This window comes from Pteropus medius, unplaced genomic scaffold (assembly GCF_902729225.1).
Source record: "Pteropus medius unplaced genomic scaffold, Ma_sr-lr_union100, whole genome shotgun sequence".
NCBI classification, from domain to species: Eukaryota; Metazoa; Chordata; class Mammalia; order Chiroptera; family Pteropodidae; genus Pteropus; species Pteropus medius.
The window spans coordinates 3,168,384-3,181,927 of NW_024354886.1; positions in this window are offsets into that span (position 1 = coordinate 3,168,384).

Here is a 13,544-nt window from a genome sequence, read left to right on the forward strand (position 1 = left end):
CTCTGCTGGTCAGGGAGCCAGGAGTTCTGGTCCCCATCGTAAAGGAGGAATTTCTAAAGTTTTCTCTGGAACTTTGGCAGACTTCTATGGGATCTTTCAGAGGAAGCATTAGGCTTTGGGTGTTTTTTTGGGGGGGAAATTACTAAAATTTTTTCACCTTTATATTTATTTATGAATTAGCTCCTTTTCTTTTTTAACTCAAAACTTCGATGGGACATTTGCTACCTTGTGCTCCAGAGAGCAAATAATGACAGTAATAACAATAACTAATATTTGTTCAACCCTGATTCAACCCTTTATTCAGCCAGGTACTGGTTTCTCCATGTATTGTGTTTCATCAAGTCCAAGGCTCCATCAGTCTTCATATCTACCATTATTTGTGTACCACTGAAGAATGCTGCTAATTAATGCATGACATGTCATTGATTTTAAGACTCGTTCTGATTTCAGAACTGTTAAAATGGGAATCTTAGAATCAATGAAATACAGTAACTAATTCTTAGTTGTCATCCTTGACTGACGGATGGGTAAACTGAGGAACAGAGGGGCTGAGTAAACCCGTTCCAATGTCACATAGCAAGTACGTAATGGAAATGGGATTTGAACTCAGAGTCGGGCTCCAAAACCTGTGCTCATAACCACCGTGCTATATTATGTCTGAGTAAGTGGTATCTGTCCACAGGACAGAGGGAAGGATACAAATTAGAGGAGGGAAAGTTGGACCCCACCCTCTACTCCCTCTTCCTCAACACCCCAGGGCCAATGTTGATGTCCTGTTGTTTCTTCTAAAAACTGCTCCTAGATCCTGCTCCTCCTCTCTAGCACTCCGGTTCTGTCCTTTCTCACCTCTCTCTTGCCGTTGCTTGGACTATTGCAGTAGACTCTCAGCTGCCATCTCCCCCTAATCCTCCCCACCCCCAACACACTCTGACTCAGAGTCATCTTCCTAAAATGTGAATCCGATCTTGTCACTTCGTTCCAAAGCCTCTGAGGAATCCAAATCCTAGCGAGCATTTGTTCATTCACTGACGTGTTTCAGGACCTACTCCGTGTCAGGTTTTGAAGATGTAAAGGTGAGCAAACCCTAGTGTGATCCATAGCCATGGTCTCGTGAAGAAGGGAGCCCCTTCAGTAGGAAGATATGACCGAGTGGGAAAATGCTTTAATGGGGACGTGCTGGGCCCATGGGAGCAGCACCTACTCTGGGGACTCAGGGACCACTTGGTGGAAGATGAGTGGGAGTTCACCAGGCAAAAAACAGTAAGGATTCCCAGGCAGAGGAAACAGCATGTGCAAAGGTCCAGAGTGGAGCGAGGTCAGGTGGGATGTGTCCCAGATGAGTCTGGAAAGACAGGCTTAGGGATTGAGGAGAAGCTGGGCAAGGCTCTCTCTCACTGGTCCCACAATTCTTTTTCAGCATCTGATTCCTTCTTTTCCTATATCCACAACATCCCTCTTCAATAGGTACTCGTTTCCCAAACAGGCATCTTCCTCTTCACATAACCTCCACAGGCAGCGACCTTCTGCTAAGCAAACTCATCCTTCTAGATCCTCCCCAGCGAAAACACCCCTGACCCTTGACAGCTCTCTGAGCTCTGAGTCAGGCAGAAGAAGCCTGGGGAATCAGTCTAGGGTTTAATAGGGAGGATTTTGGAGCATTTTGACAAAATGCAGCTGAGTAAAAGCCAAAGCTCTCATAAAGGCCTTTAGATCCTGCAGTCTGGACCACCCCACGCACTTTGACCCTGTCTTCCACTATTCTACCCTTTGCCTGCTCTGCTGCAGCGATACTGGTCTCCTTGCTGGTCCTTAAATGACCGTCTCCTGTGTTCCCACCCCAGGGTCTTTGCACTTGTTGTTCTTCGTACGCCTTTTCCCTCCCTTCTCTGCACAGCTCCCTCTTCACCTTCATCTTCATCAGGTTTTGCTCAAATATCACCTCAGAGAGGTCCACCCAAACATCCTACTTAAACCTGTAACTCTATCTCACACTCTACCCTGCATTATTTTTCCGCATCACACTCACCACCTTCAAGAGCTTGTATGATTCACTTATTTGTTTACTGTCTGTCTTTCCCCATGGGAATGTGTTTTCCAGGATGGCAGGGATTTGGGTCTGCCTGGTTCACTCTGTATCCCCAACACCTAGCACAGCGCCTGGCATACAGTAGGTGCTCAATAAGTATTTGTTGACTGAAAGAATGAGTTCTGAGTTTCGACTGTGTGCCCGTCAGGCTCTGCCCTGAGTGCCATGGAGGATGGAGAACTGAAGAAACGAGGTCTCGGCCCCTCTAAGGTGCTGGCCAAGCCGGTTCCGGTGGGCAGTGGGACAGGTCCCTGACAGCTAGGTGAGTCCTGGGTGAATCACCACTAATGAGATGGTGAGGGCCACGCCAAGCTGCTTCCCACACGGGCGGCCGACAGGTCACTGCCTGTCGCCAGGAAACTCCTCAGTAAGGATTGAACAGGACCCTGGGCTGGGGCAGGAGGAAGTGCCAGCCTCCCCTCTAAACCCCACCCATTCCTAAAGACTGAGTCGGCTCACCTGGGCTACCCCACCCCCAAGTCTTGGCAAGATGCTAGTTTCTCAGCGTTGGCTCCGAGAGTTCCTTCCTAAAAGGAGTTTCACTCACTGCGTCCCACACCCCTCTCAGGCAGGGCCTGTTTGTCAGCTAGGGAGCCCTGTCTGGGTCACTGAGCCTGTAGAGAGAAAGCAGCTGGGCCTGGCAAACCCCAAAACACCTCTGGGCAGCCCTAGGGAGAGTCAGTTGGCCAGTCAACCAGAGTTTAAGTGTGGGGATAGATCAGTGGGGCTTTATAAGCTATCTAGACAGTGTGAAGTGGCCTCCATGATCATATTCCACCTGCCCCATTGGAGCCTCGGGCTCACCAGAGTGCCTGCCCAGGCCCTGCAAGCTGACCACTGGGACAGGGCACCAGTTTCCATGAGCCTGCATTTCCTCATCTGCAGAGTGGGCAAAGCCTCCTGCCCCATGGGCGGCTACAGGGCCAGGATGAGATCATGAGTACATAGAGTGAGGAATGCAGGTGGGTAGCCAGGCCTCCACCCCACAACCCAGAAGATGAGGCCATTGTGACAGGCCTTATCCCAGAGTGAACATGGTCCCCCATGCCTCCCTTCCTTCCTCTCAGGTCGGTGCACTTGAGGCCCCAGCAGGTCCTCCTGCCCCAGAACCCAAAGAGCCCCAGCTGGGTTGCCTCGCCCCAGCCTTCTGTCCAGCTCTGAAATACCCACTCGTATTTATTCGTATCACAGTAACATGTCTATAGCTTTCAATAAATGTATTCGTTGGTCAGTCATCAGATGTCTGAGGGGCACTGCACAGCTGCCAGGCACAGTGTCTGGTGGATGGGTGCAAAGATGGCCCCCGTCTCAAGGATGCACAGTCTAGGGGTTGGGCAGTCTTATAAACACACTGTGCATGAAAACACCAGCAGGGTTCATATTTGCTCATATCTATGTAGGGCTCTGCTGGCCGCTCAGAGCAGGGTGTGGGGGTGGGGTGAGGTGGGTCTCGTAGAGGAGCTGCAGCTTCAGCAGGGCTGTCTTTGTGCTTTGCTGATAGACATTTGTCCTTTAATCTTCANGTTTCATTGAGCACCTACTGTGCACCAGGCAGTGCATCAGGTGCTGAAGATACAGCAGTGAACAAAATAGGCAAAGAGTAAGGCACTCGTGGAGGCTTTCTTCTAGTGGGAAAACAAATAATAACCAAATAAGTGAGGGAACATGACACAGGTTAAGGGAATGAAGAGTGGCCAGGGTGCCACTTTATCCAGAGTAGTCAGGGAGTACCTTTCTAAAATAGGTCATACTTGCTCATAGTTGTTTTTGAGGTGACATTTGAATAGACAAGGCCTGCGGATATCTGAGGAAATATGCAGGCAGAGAGAACAAATGCAAAGGCCCTATGGCAGGAGTGTGCTTGGGGATATCAAGGAGCTGAGTAGGTAAGGGAGGGAGTAGTAGGAAGTGAGGTCAGGGAGGTAATAGGGATAGGGGAGGCACAGATCCTAATGACCTTGTAGATCACAGTAAGGTCTTTGCCTTTACCTCAGTGAGATTGGAGCCATTGAAGGATTTTGAGTTGAAGACTGACCTGATTTGTCCTAGGTTTTAAAAGGATGTCTCTGGATGCTGTGGAGACGGATTCTCATGGGGCAAGGGACTGGCGCGGGGGGAAGTTGGGGAGGCAATGAGGGGCTCCTGAGATTGAGCTGGCAGAGATGGGCCAGGTCGGTGGCAGAGGAGTGGGGAGAAGTGGTCACATTCTGAACGTAGCCCAACAGCATCTGCACATAGACTGGACACGAGATATCAAAGGATGTGAGGGGTCAAGACGACCCTGGCTCCAGAAACAGGAGGGCTGTTCTGCGCAAGCTATGTCTGGCCTGAGTGTCACATCCTTCTGGAGGCATGGCGCTGCCTGAGATGACCTGGCAGTTGGACAGCGCTGGCCTTCCTTGCTTCCCTGTGGCTACTTGGGCCTCCTTGTTTCATCTCAAATGTTGTAAATTGGGCCCAGCAGCTGCTGTGACCCTCCCACCCTGGGCGGGACCAATCAACCTGAACAACCTTTTTGGAAAGCAGTTTTTCAATGCATCGAGAATCTTAAAACTTTTCATGCCCTTTGACCCAGCGAGTTCCTTTCTAGGAAGTTCTCCAGGGCAAGTCACCTGAGATGCAAACAGTGCTTCCTGTATCAAGACCTTCACTTCGATTATTGTGCTGCCCTTAAATTCCTGTGTCCTGAGAGTTTTAACATCAAGAGACAATACTTATGCTACAATGTCAAGTGGATGAAATATTGTACATGAGACACACATATGAGGAAAGAAGTAGACTAATGATGATCATCTCCGAGTGACTGGTCTTGTTTATACTTTTTACGTTGCTGCATTGTATTAATGCTCTAAGATGAGCATCCTTTACCCTTATGATAACTAATGCTCTAAGATGAACATACTTTACTGTTATGATAATTTGATTTAAAAGTAGTATTAAAAAAAGAAAGAGAAAGGAAATGTGAGTTCCCAGAAGCTGAGGAAGCACAGCAGAAGCCAAGCCAGAGAAGAAAACCAACGGCCCATCCCTTCCAGGGAAAGGCAGTGGCCACGTGGAGGGAGGCAGGCCTGGTGCCCAGCCAGCCAGCCGGCCCTGGGCTCACCTCCTCCAGCAGGGCTGCTCAGGGGGCAGGGCTGAGAGTCATGGCAGGAAAGAGCAGAGGCCCTGCTTTCTCCCCAGGCCACGGGTATGTATCTCCCTTCCTAGGGCCCCTGCAGCCCTCAGAATTTGCCCTTCATCTTCACTGTTTCCATTACATCTTGCAGAATCTTGCTGCCTTTGTGCCACCATGTGTATAATCTTGTGTGTTTCTCCAGGGCTCTCTGAGTGTGGTCCCTAGATCAGCAGCTTCCGCACCACCCAGGAATTTGATAGAAGTGCAAATTCACAGGCCCCCACCCCAGACCTACTGAATCTGAAACTCTGGAGGTAGAGCCCAGAAATCTGTGTTTTAATGAGCCCTCCAGGGCTACAGTTTGAGAACCACTGCTTCATGGTATAGCCCCACTGTGGTCCATGTTTTACACGGATTATTTCATCTCACAGATCACTGTGATTCCCACTTAACAGACATAGAAACAAGCTCAGAGAGGTTTAGGGACGTGCCCAAGATCACAGAGCCAGCTAGAGGCAGAGCTGGGACTCTGAGCCCATGCTTTTATTTTAACCTCTGTGCTCTGCAGCTACCTGGACCTCAGGTTCTCCTGTGGGGTCCAGCTCGGTGCTGGGCATACAGAGTGCCATGGACATGGGTTGAACTGGAGTTTGGGCACTGCGGTGTCAAAGCCCTGGCCACTCAGTTGGAAGACCAGTCTGATTCCCCATAAGGCCCAGGCAGCCCTGGTCCCCCTATGGGAGGGAGACTGGCTCTGTGTGTCTGCTGCAGCCCTTCCAGGGATGATAGCCAGTGGCCATCAGAATGGATAAATACTGCGGAGGAGGAGTGCAGCACCACCTTCTGGCCAAAATGGTCAGTTATGCTGGTGGGTAAATGAAGGCACCCACAGACAGACACGTCTCGGGGACACTGTGACAGCCTTGCACGTGTCTCCTCCCACTGCACATGGACATACAAATCCACATGTGGATGTGTGGGACTGTGGGCACATGGGGCTCTCAGCCACACGGCCTGGCAGATAGCTCTAAATTTACTCATTTATTCCCTCATCGAATGTTCATTGAGATACGGCAAGCCCACAGTTGCTGCCCCTTGGGCGTCTACAGTCTACAGTGAATGCACCCGGTGAGGGGTGCAGCTGGAAGGGAATGGAGGCAGCCTCTAACTCATTTATAATGAGACTGGGAACAGAGAAGACTCCTCCAGCAAACCCATGCCCTGCTGGGTCTTATCATATGAGCAGGAGATGGCTGGGTAAAGGAGACAGAGGCTCATCAGAGCAAAGCTCAGACGAGGAGCCAGAGGGGAGATCTGGACCCCTTATACACAGGCTGCAGAGTCCGGACTCTTTCCCCCGAAGCATTGGGGAGCCATGGAAGGTTTTTTGGCAGAGGCGGGCCATGGCCAGATCCCAGTGCCATGCCATACTGACACATCTGTATTGAAGCTTAGGACCTGAGTATCTCTCACCCTTTTCTGGGGCTGGGCCTTGGAGTTGATTTGTCCCTCTGCCTTGTCTCTTCTTGCTGCAGCAACTGCCCTTGTATGTATCTGGGGTGGGGAGAGGCACCCCCCCCACACCCCCCCTCCACCAGAGAGAGAGAAGCCTGTGTCCAGTCTAGAAATGAATGGAACCCACAGCAGTCAACGTTAAGTCAGGCACTCCTGGGTGCCCAGTAGATGCCCTTTTTTGACTTACCAAGCCATTTGAAACAGCTCAGAGAATGTGATCTATTCTAAAGCATAGCTCCCTGTGCTCACCAGATGCCCCCAGTTCCCCTACTGGAGAGTCAGTGCCTCTCTGAGGGGATGGGAACTGGATGGGTGAGTGTTGTGGGGGGCAAATGTAGTGGGGGGAGCTAGGCCACCCATAAGAGGACAGTCCTGGTTAGAGGGCTGGCGGGGTAGAAGGGGGGGAACCCTGAGTAGCTCAGAGGGAGGGGAGCTACTTGAAGACTCCCCAAAGAGGAGGTGGCAGGTGGTGCTGAAGAGAAAACAGCGGCAGCTTCACAATTCTGTTTGTGAGCTTGGTTGAAGGCCATGACTCTGTCAATGGCTGATTGTCCACTAGCCTGGCCTCCAGCCTGCGGTTTTCCTCAGTAGAGCAGCGGTGGCCGCTTCCGAGAAGCCCCACCAAGACTTTCCTGTCACGGCAACTCCAGGTTCCTCTTACTGAGGAAGGGGAAGTGGCGGAGTTTCTCCTAAGGGCTTTCAGTTTCTTTCTAAGAAGCTAGAGTGTCCCAACCATAGGGCCCTTTGGCAGAGCCAGGTATTCAAGGGGGAGAGCTGTGACTCTGGGGGCTCCCCCACCTCATTTCCAACTGAAGCTCAGTCGTTGGGTCCCAGAGTGGACAGTTCAGAAGAGGAAACAAGACACGTGTGTTTTGCAGGCCTTTTCTCACTCCCTCCTTTCTTCCCCTGGGACATATCCCCTGGGCCTCCTCCCCCACCGCCGCCAACAGGCACCCTCACGCAAATGTGGCCTTCTCTTTCTTAGAGACATTTCAGGTAGAAAACTTGCTTCCTCGTCCCTCAAAGCTGACCTCTTCTGAGTCCTGCTTCCTCAGGGCTCTGCTGGGAGACTGAAAATCTAACCCAAATGAAGAATTGACAGGTGACACCCACCGAATGCAGATTCTGGTCCAGTAGATGTGCCCATTTTGGAGGCTGGGAGCTTCTTGAAGACAAATTTTGGGAGCCCAGAGAACTGAGAACATGCCTTCTTAAAAAGACCCACTGGCTTGGTGGTAAAGTAAAAGTCCTCACATTTTAACAATAGCCACCATTGACGTTAAGTGCTTATGGTGTACCAGGCACCTTGCCAAGTATTTTACATTAATTTCTTCCTATAATCCCCACAATGTCATGATATCATGACAAAGATACAATCGTTATCCCCATGTCAAGCACCCCGCCCAGCTCACACAGTCCACAAGCCCCTTCGTCCCAGTAGACTTTTTCTCAGAAAGGCGGGGAAGGAAGAAGATCTGCCTCTCAAAGGAGTTGGTTGAGAAGGTCTGGTCTCTGATATCCCCACAATTCTCAAACCAGCTGTGCCTCTCTGAGAGGTGGGGAGCAAGCAAGCAGAAACCACCTGTGCAGCAGTCACATGACCGGGGCCCTCCCCAAGTCGTTAGGGACTCCCGTGGCCTTTTCTATTTTCCTCTCACAGGCTTTGTTTTCGGGTTTCTGCTTTGCAGACACATGCATTACGGGGACAACGAGGGGTTTCCCCTAAACCGTGATGCTGTTCCATTCAGAACATTGGCCTAGAGGTCCCCAACTCTGTGACTCATGTGTTGTTGAGGTGGCAAGAAAGCTCACAGCTACAGGGTGGAGGGGACTGATTCAAAGGAGAGGGGACACTCAGAGGGTGGCCAAGTTTAGTCAATAAAAATACGGGATACCCAGTTAAATTTTAATTTCAGGTAAGCAACATTTAGGATATCTTCGGTCTAAAAAAAAAAAACAACAACAAATTGTTTATCTGAAATTCAAATTTAACTGGATATCCTGTTTTGTATCTAGCAAATCTAGACACTCAGCATCTGGGGCAAAGCTCTAGCCTTCCCCAAGGTCCCAGCAGAGTGCTGCACAGGGAAAGAGACAGCAAGGTTAGGGGCACACCACTGACCCGAGATGAAAACAAACCTGGGGGCTTCAATGGTCAGAGAAGGGTGGAAACACTCTCCCTCGAGGAGGAACTCCTGAAAAATCTCCAAGTGTCGATCTCTCCCCAGGACAGAGTTCCGAGTTCAAATTCCACAAAAATGAATGGGCGCTGCTGAAGGAGACGCTCCTTTCTCTGGGCCTTGATTTTCTCATCTCCGTGATGGGGAGGAGGTATGGATTCTATGAGGGACAAGGACCCTCTTAGCCCTGGGCTTTTCTGGCTTGTGGGAAATCTGCTAGAAGCAAGAGAAGGTGTGAACTAGCCAAGGGGCAAGTTTGGAGGAGGGGTGGGGCAGCTTTGCTGGGAAAAGTGCCACCCTCCCTCCTCTAAAGGGGACAGGGGCTTTGCAGCTGGTCACTGGGTGCTTTGTGGGCTCCTCCTGGGTCAGGCACACCCATTGTACACTGGACCACCTTGGAAGGGGCCCTGGGGATGACCCACAGCTGAGTCTGTGGCTGCCATGCCTGAGGCCAGCCAGCTTTTCATGGAAATGACTGAACCACAGTGGGGATCACTATTAGCTCCAAAATTAGAAAAGTGTGTTGTAAGGATGAAATGATTAAATGTCTACAAAATGTTGACTAGACTATTGCAATTTGACTCCTATGGTATATGTAAATTATATGTGATGTGGTATGCGGGTTCGTTTGAATATATTTGAGGAATGTGGCCTCTGAGAGTAAGAATGTCCAGGGCCTCTAGGCTCCACGAAGGGCAGTCCTGGGGGTGCGGAGGCAGTGAATTCCCTCCAAACTAGCAACCATATTCGAGGCTGAAGGCGGATTGGGGGTGAACCTTAGCAGCCAGATCTCTGGGGCTAGAGGGGCCTGGTGTGGGAGGGGGCAGCTAAAAGGCAGGGAAGGCTCCTTCTGAGAAGAGTGTCAGGGGACCAAATGGTCCCTGGAGGAGACTGGAGAGACCAGGCAGAGGCCTCAGGCTCCAGTCTTGACAGAGAGCTGGTGGCCACATGGCCTGCCAATTCCCAGGCACTTCTCAGGCTGGATAGGTAATGGAATTACTTCTCTACCTCCATCAGGGAGCGGCCAGGGATGCTAACTTGAAGCCTGCTGGAAAGGCACCTTAGGGGCTGGGGGTACCATAATTAAGGCCCCCATTATCATCATCAGTTGTATACCTCAAAGCCTCCATCAGAAGATCATAGTCTTCGCTGTAGACAGCGCATCTTATTAAAAATATATTTCTAGGAGACTTGGTGTATTAGTCTGCTTGGGCTGCCATACAAAGTACCACCATCTGGGTGGTTTAAACAACAGAAACTTATTTTCTCACAAACTTGGAGGCTAAGATCAAGGCGTTAGCAGGGTTAGTTTCTTCTGAGGCCTCTCTCCTCTTTGTCTTCACATGGCCTTCTCCTGTGCCTGTCTGTATCGTAAATTCTTCTTATAAAGACGTATTGGATCAGGGCCCACATTAGTGACCTCATTTTACCTTAATTACCTCTTTAAAGGCCATCTTTTCAAATACAGTCATTCTGAGGTACTGGGGGTTAGGACGTCAACATATGAATTTGGTGGGTGAGAATATACGATTCAGTCCACAACACTGGGTGATTTTTAACCTATAATGGAAGGGAAAACCTGTGTACTGGCTTCGGAAATGCAGGGTGGAGACTGGTCCCGAGACCATGCTTCAGAGATGGCTACCTTCCTTTGGAAATTCTGGAGCTTCCCCTGCCTACCTAGTTTTGGTCAGGGGTAGTCTGGAGATGCAGCCTCTGGATGTGGCTCCCACTGGCCAGTGGGCTGGGAGGGGGTTCATGTGGTGACTAAAATGCTAGGACTTCTTAAAACAGGATGGGCAGCTCTCTCCATCCAGGAATAAGGTCTAGTAATCTTTGTCCTTGAAAAACTGTCCTCTTTAAAACAAAGTTTCTAATTCTCTACCTGGAGCTGCTATTTATAGGATCATCTAGGAATCTTAAAAAAAAGAGAGAGAGAGAGACAAACTTTTAGCATTTATGTTTTTACAAAAGTAACACTTGTTTATTTTCGAAAACACAGACAGAAAAGAAAACAAAATTAACAATAATCTGACCTCCCAGAGATAATCACTGTTAACATTTTGGTTTCTATATCTATCTGTATCTCTTCATGTGTCTTAAGCCACATCTCCATTTACATTTATATGGTTCACTTTAAAGAGGAGATTATATCGTACCATTTCATAACTTCTCATAGCTAAATCTTTGTCATAATTATTTACTAACGATAAATTCCTAGAAATAAATTATCTGAGTTGAAGAGAAAGTACTATTTATACAAAATGAACTTTATTACCAATGTCTTATGTTTTTTACAGAGATATTTTGTATTTATATATTATATATAAACATAGTGTGTGTGTATATATATATATATAAAAAAATATGTGTATTCTCTATAATTATGCGTATGTACATAGATATGTCTGTATGTATATACATTTTTTTCATAAATGGTAGTATCCTCTATGTACTATTCTGCATTTTGCATTTTTCACTTAAATTATATTGGAGAGCTTTCCATGTCAGTATATAAAGAGCCTCTTCATTTTTAATAACAGCTGCACAATATTTCATTATATGCATGTAGTGTAATATATTTAAATAGTCCCCTATTGATGGACATATAGGTTGTGTATTAATTATATATATGGTTATTTAACAAATCACCCTGAAATGTAGTGACATAAAACAACAATAAAAATTTATATTATCTTATGGTTTCCGTTGGTCAGAAATTTGAGAAGGCCTCAGTTGGGCAGTTCTCACTTGAGGTCTCCGACAGGCTCAAGTAGGCCTGGAGGGTCTATTTCTAAAGTTACTCACTCATATAGCTGGCAAGTTAGTGTGGACTGTAGCCTGGGAGCCTCAGTTGCTCTCCACATGGACCTCTCCACAGAGCTGTTCAGGTGTCCTCATGACGTGGCAGCTAGCTTTCGCAGTGCAAGTTATCCAAGAGGCCAAGATGGAAGCCTCAGTGCCTTTTATAACCTAGCTTTGGAAGTCACACACCATGGCTTCCACTCTATTCTATTGGTTGTGGCAACTACAAAGATCTGTTCAGGTTCAAGGGGAGGGAATAGACCCTACCACTCAATGGAGGAGTGCTAAAAACACATTGTAAGAAAAGCATAGGAAATGGGTTATACTGGTTCTTCCATCTCTAGAAAATACAACCTGCCATAGGTCATTTCCAATATTTTGCTATTATAAAAAAATGTTAGTACATTTTTAAGACCTTCAATGTGTATTACTAAATTCCCTCCAGAAAGTTGTACCAATTTAGATTCCCACCAGTGGAGGTTGAGAAAGTCTATTTCTCCATATCCTTACTACTGCTAAGTTAATCTTTCAAAAATCTTTGCCAGTTTGTTATACAAGAAATGATAGCTCACTGTCTTAAGAAAATTCCTTCTAAAAAAGTAGAAGACCTAAATCTGAGTATCAGCATCTATATTTGTTCGCTAGGGCTTCCATAACAAAACACCACGAACTGGGTGACTCAAACAACAGAAACTTATTTTCTCATAATTCTGCAGCCTAGAAGTCCATGATCAAGGCGTCAACAGGTCTGGTGTCTCCAGAGGCCTCTCTCCTTGGCTTGCGGACAGCCACCTTCTTGCTGTGTCCTCACATAGCCTTTTCCCTGTACGTGTCCTCTCGGATTAAGTTTCACTCATAAGACCTCATTTAACCTTAATTACCTCTTTAAAGGCCTTGTCTCCAAATACAGTAACATAACAGGGCTATGTTATGTTAGAGCTTCAACATATGAATTTGGGGGGACACAATTCAGTTCATAATAACATCCTTACTGACTTGCTGTGCAATCCTGTGGCAGTCATATATCTTTCTGTGTCTCAGTTTTCTAATTTGTTTAGTGAAAATATGCCACATTTTCTCTTCTTTTTCCTCACTGGATTGTCATGACAATTAAATTAGATAGTACATGTAAAGGTGATCTGGAGAATATAATTATTAACACATAAGATATTTATAATTCTGGATCTCACAATTCTGAGTTTGCCTAACATGAGAGAGCCTTTGTAGACTGGACAGTAAATTTACAGGATAGAGGGATGCATCAGTTATCTGTTGCTGTGTAACAAACCATTCCCAAGTTTGAAGCAACGATCTGTTATTTCTTGCAGGTCTATGAGTTGGCTGGATGATTCCTCTGTTGGTCTTATTCATGTAGCTGCAGTCTGCCGACAGCTCAGCTCAGCTCAGTTGGAAAGCCTAGGCCTTTCTATCCCTGAGGTCTTTCATGCTTGGCTTCTTTACAGGATGACAGAAACATCCCCAAAGAGAGAAAGCAGGGTCCCAGACTCAGAAGTTGCACAACATCACTTCTACCACATCCTATTGGTCAAAGCAAGTCACTAGGCCAACCTAGATTCAAGGGGAGGTGACATACATCCCACCTTGCGATAGCAGAAGCAGTAGAGTCCATTGCAAAGGGGCATGGACATGGTGGGGGCAATTCTGTTGGGGGCCATTACTGTAACAATTTTCCATAAAGATGGTGTACGAAGTCCATATGCTGGATCAGCATGCCCCACACATGCACCCAGGGACCAAAGAACTTTGGCTTCACTCTTGGAAATGACCTGGTACTTCCCAACTTGTTCCTAACTCCATTCCCATCTAGTCTAGCTCAGAAGCT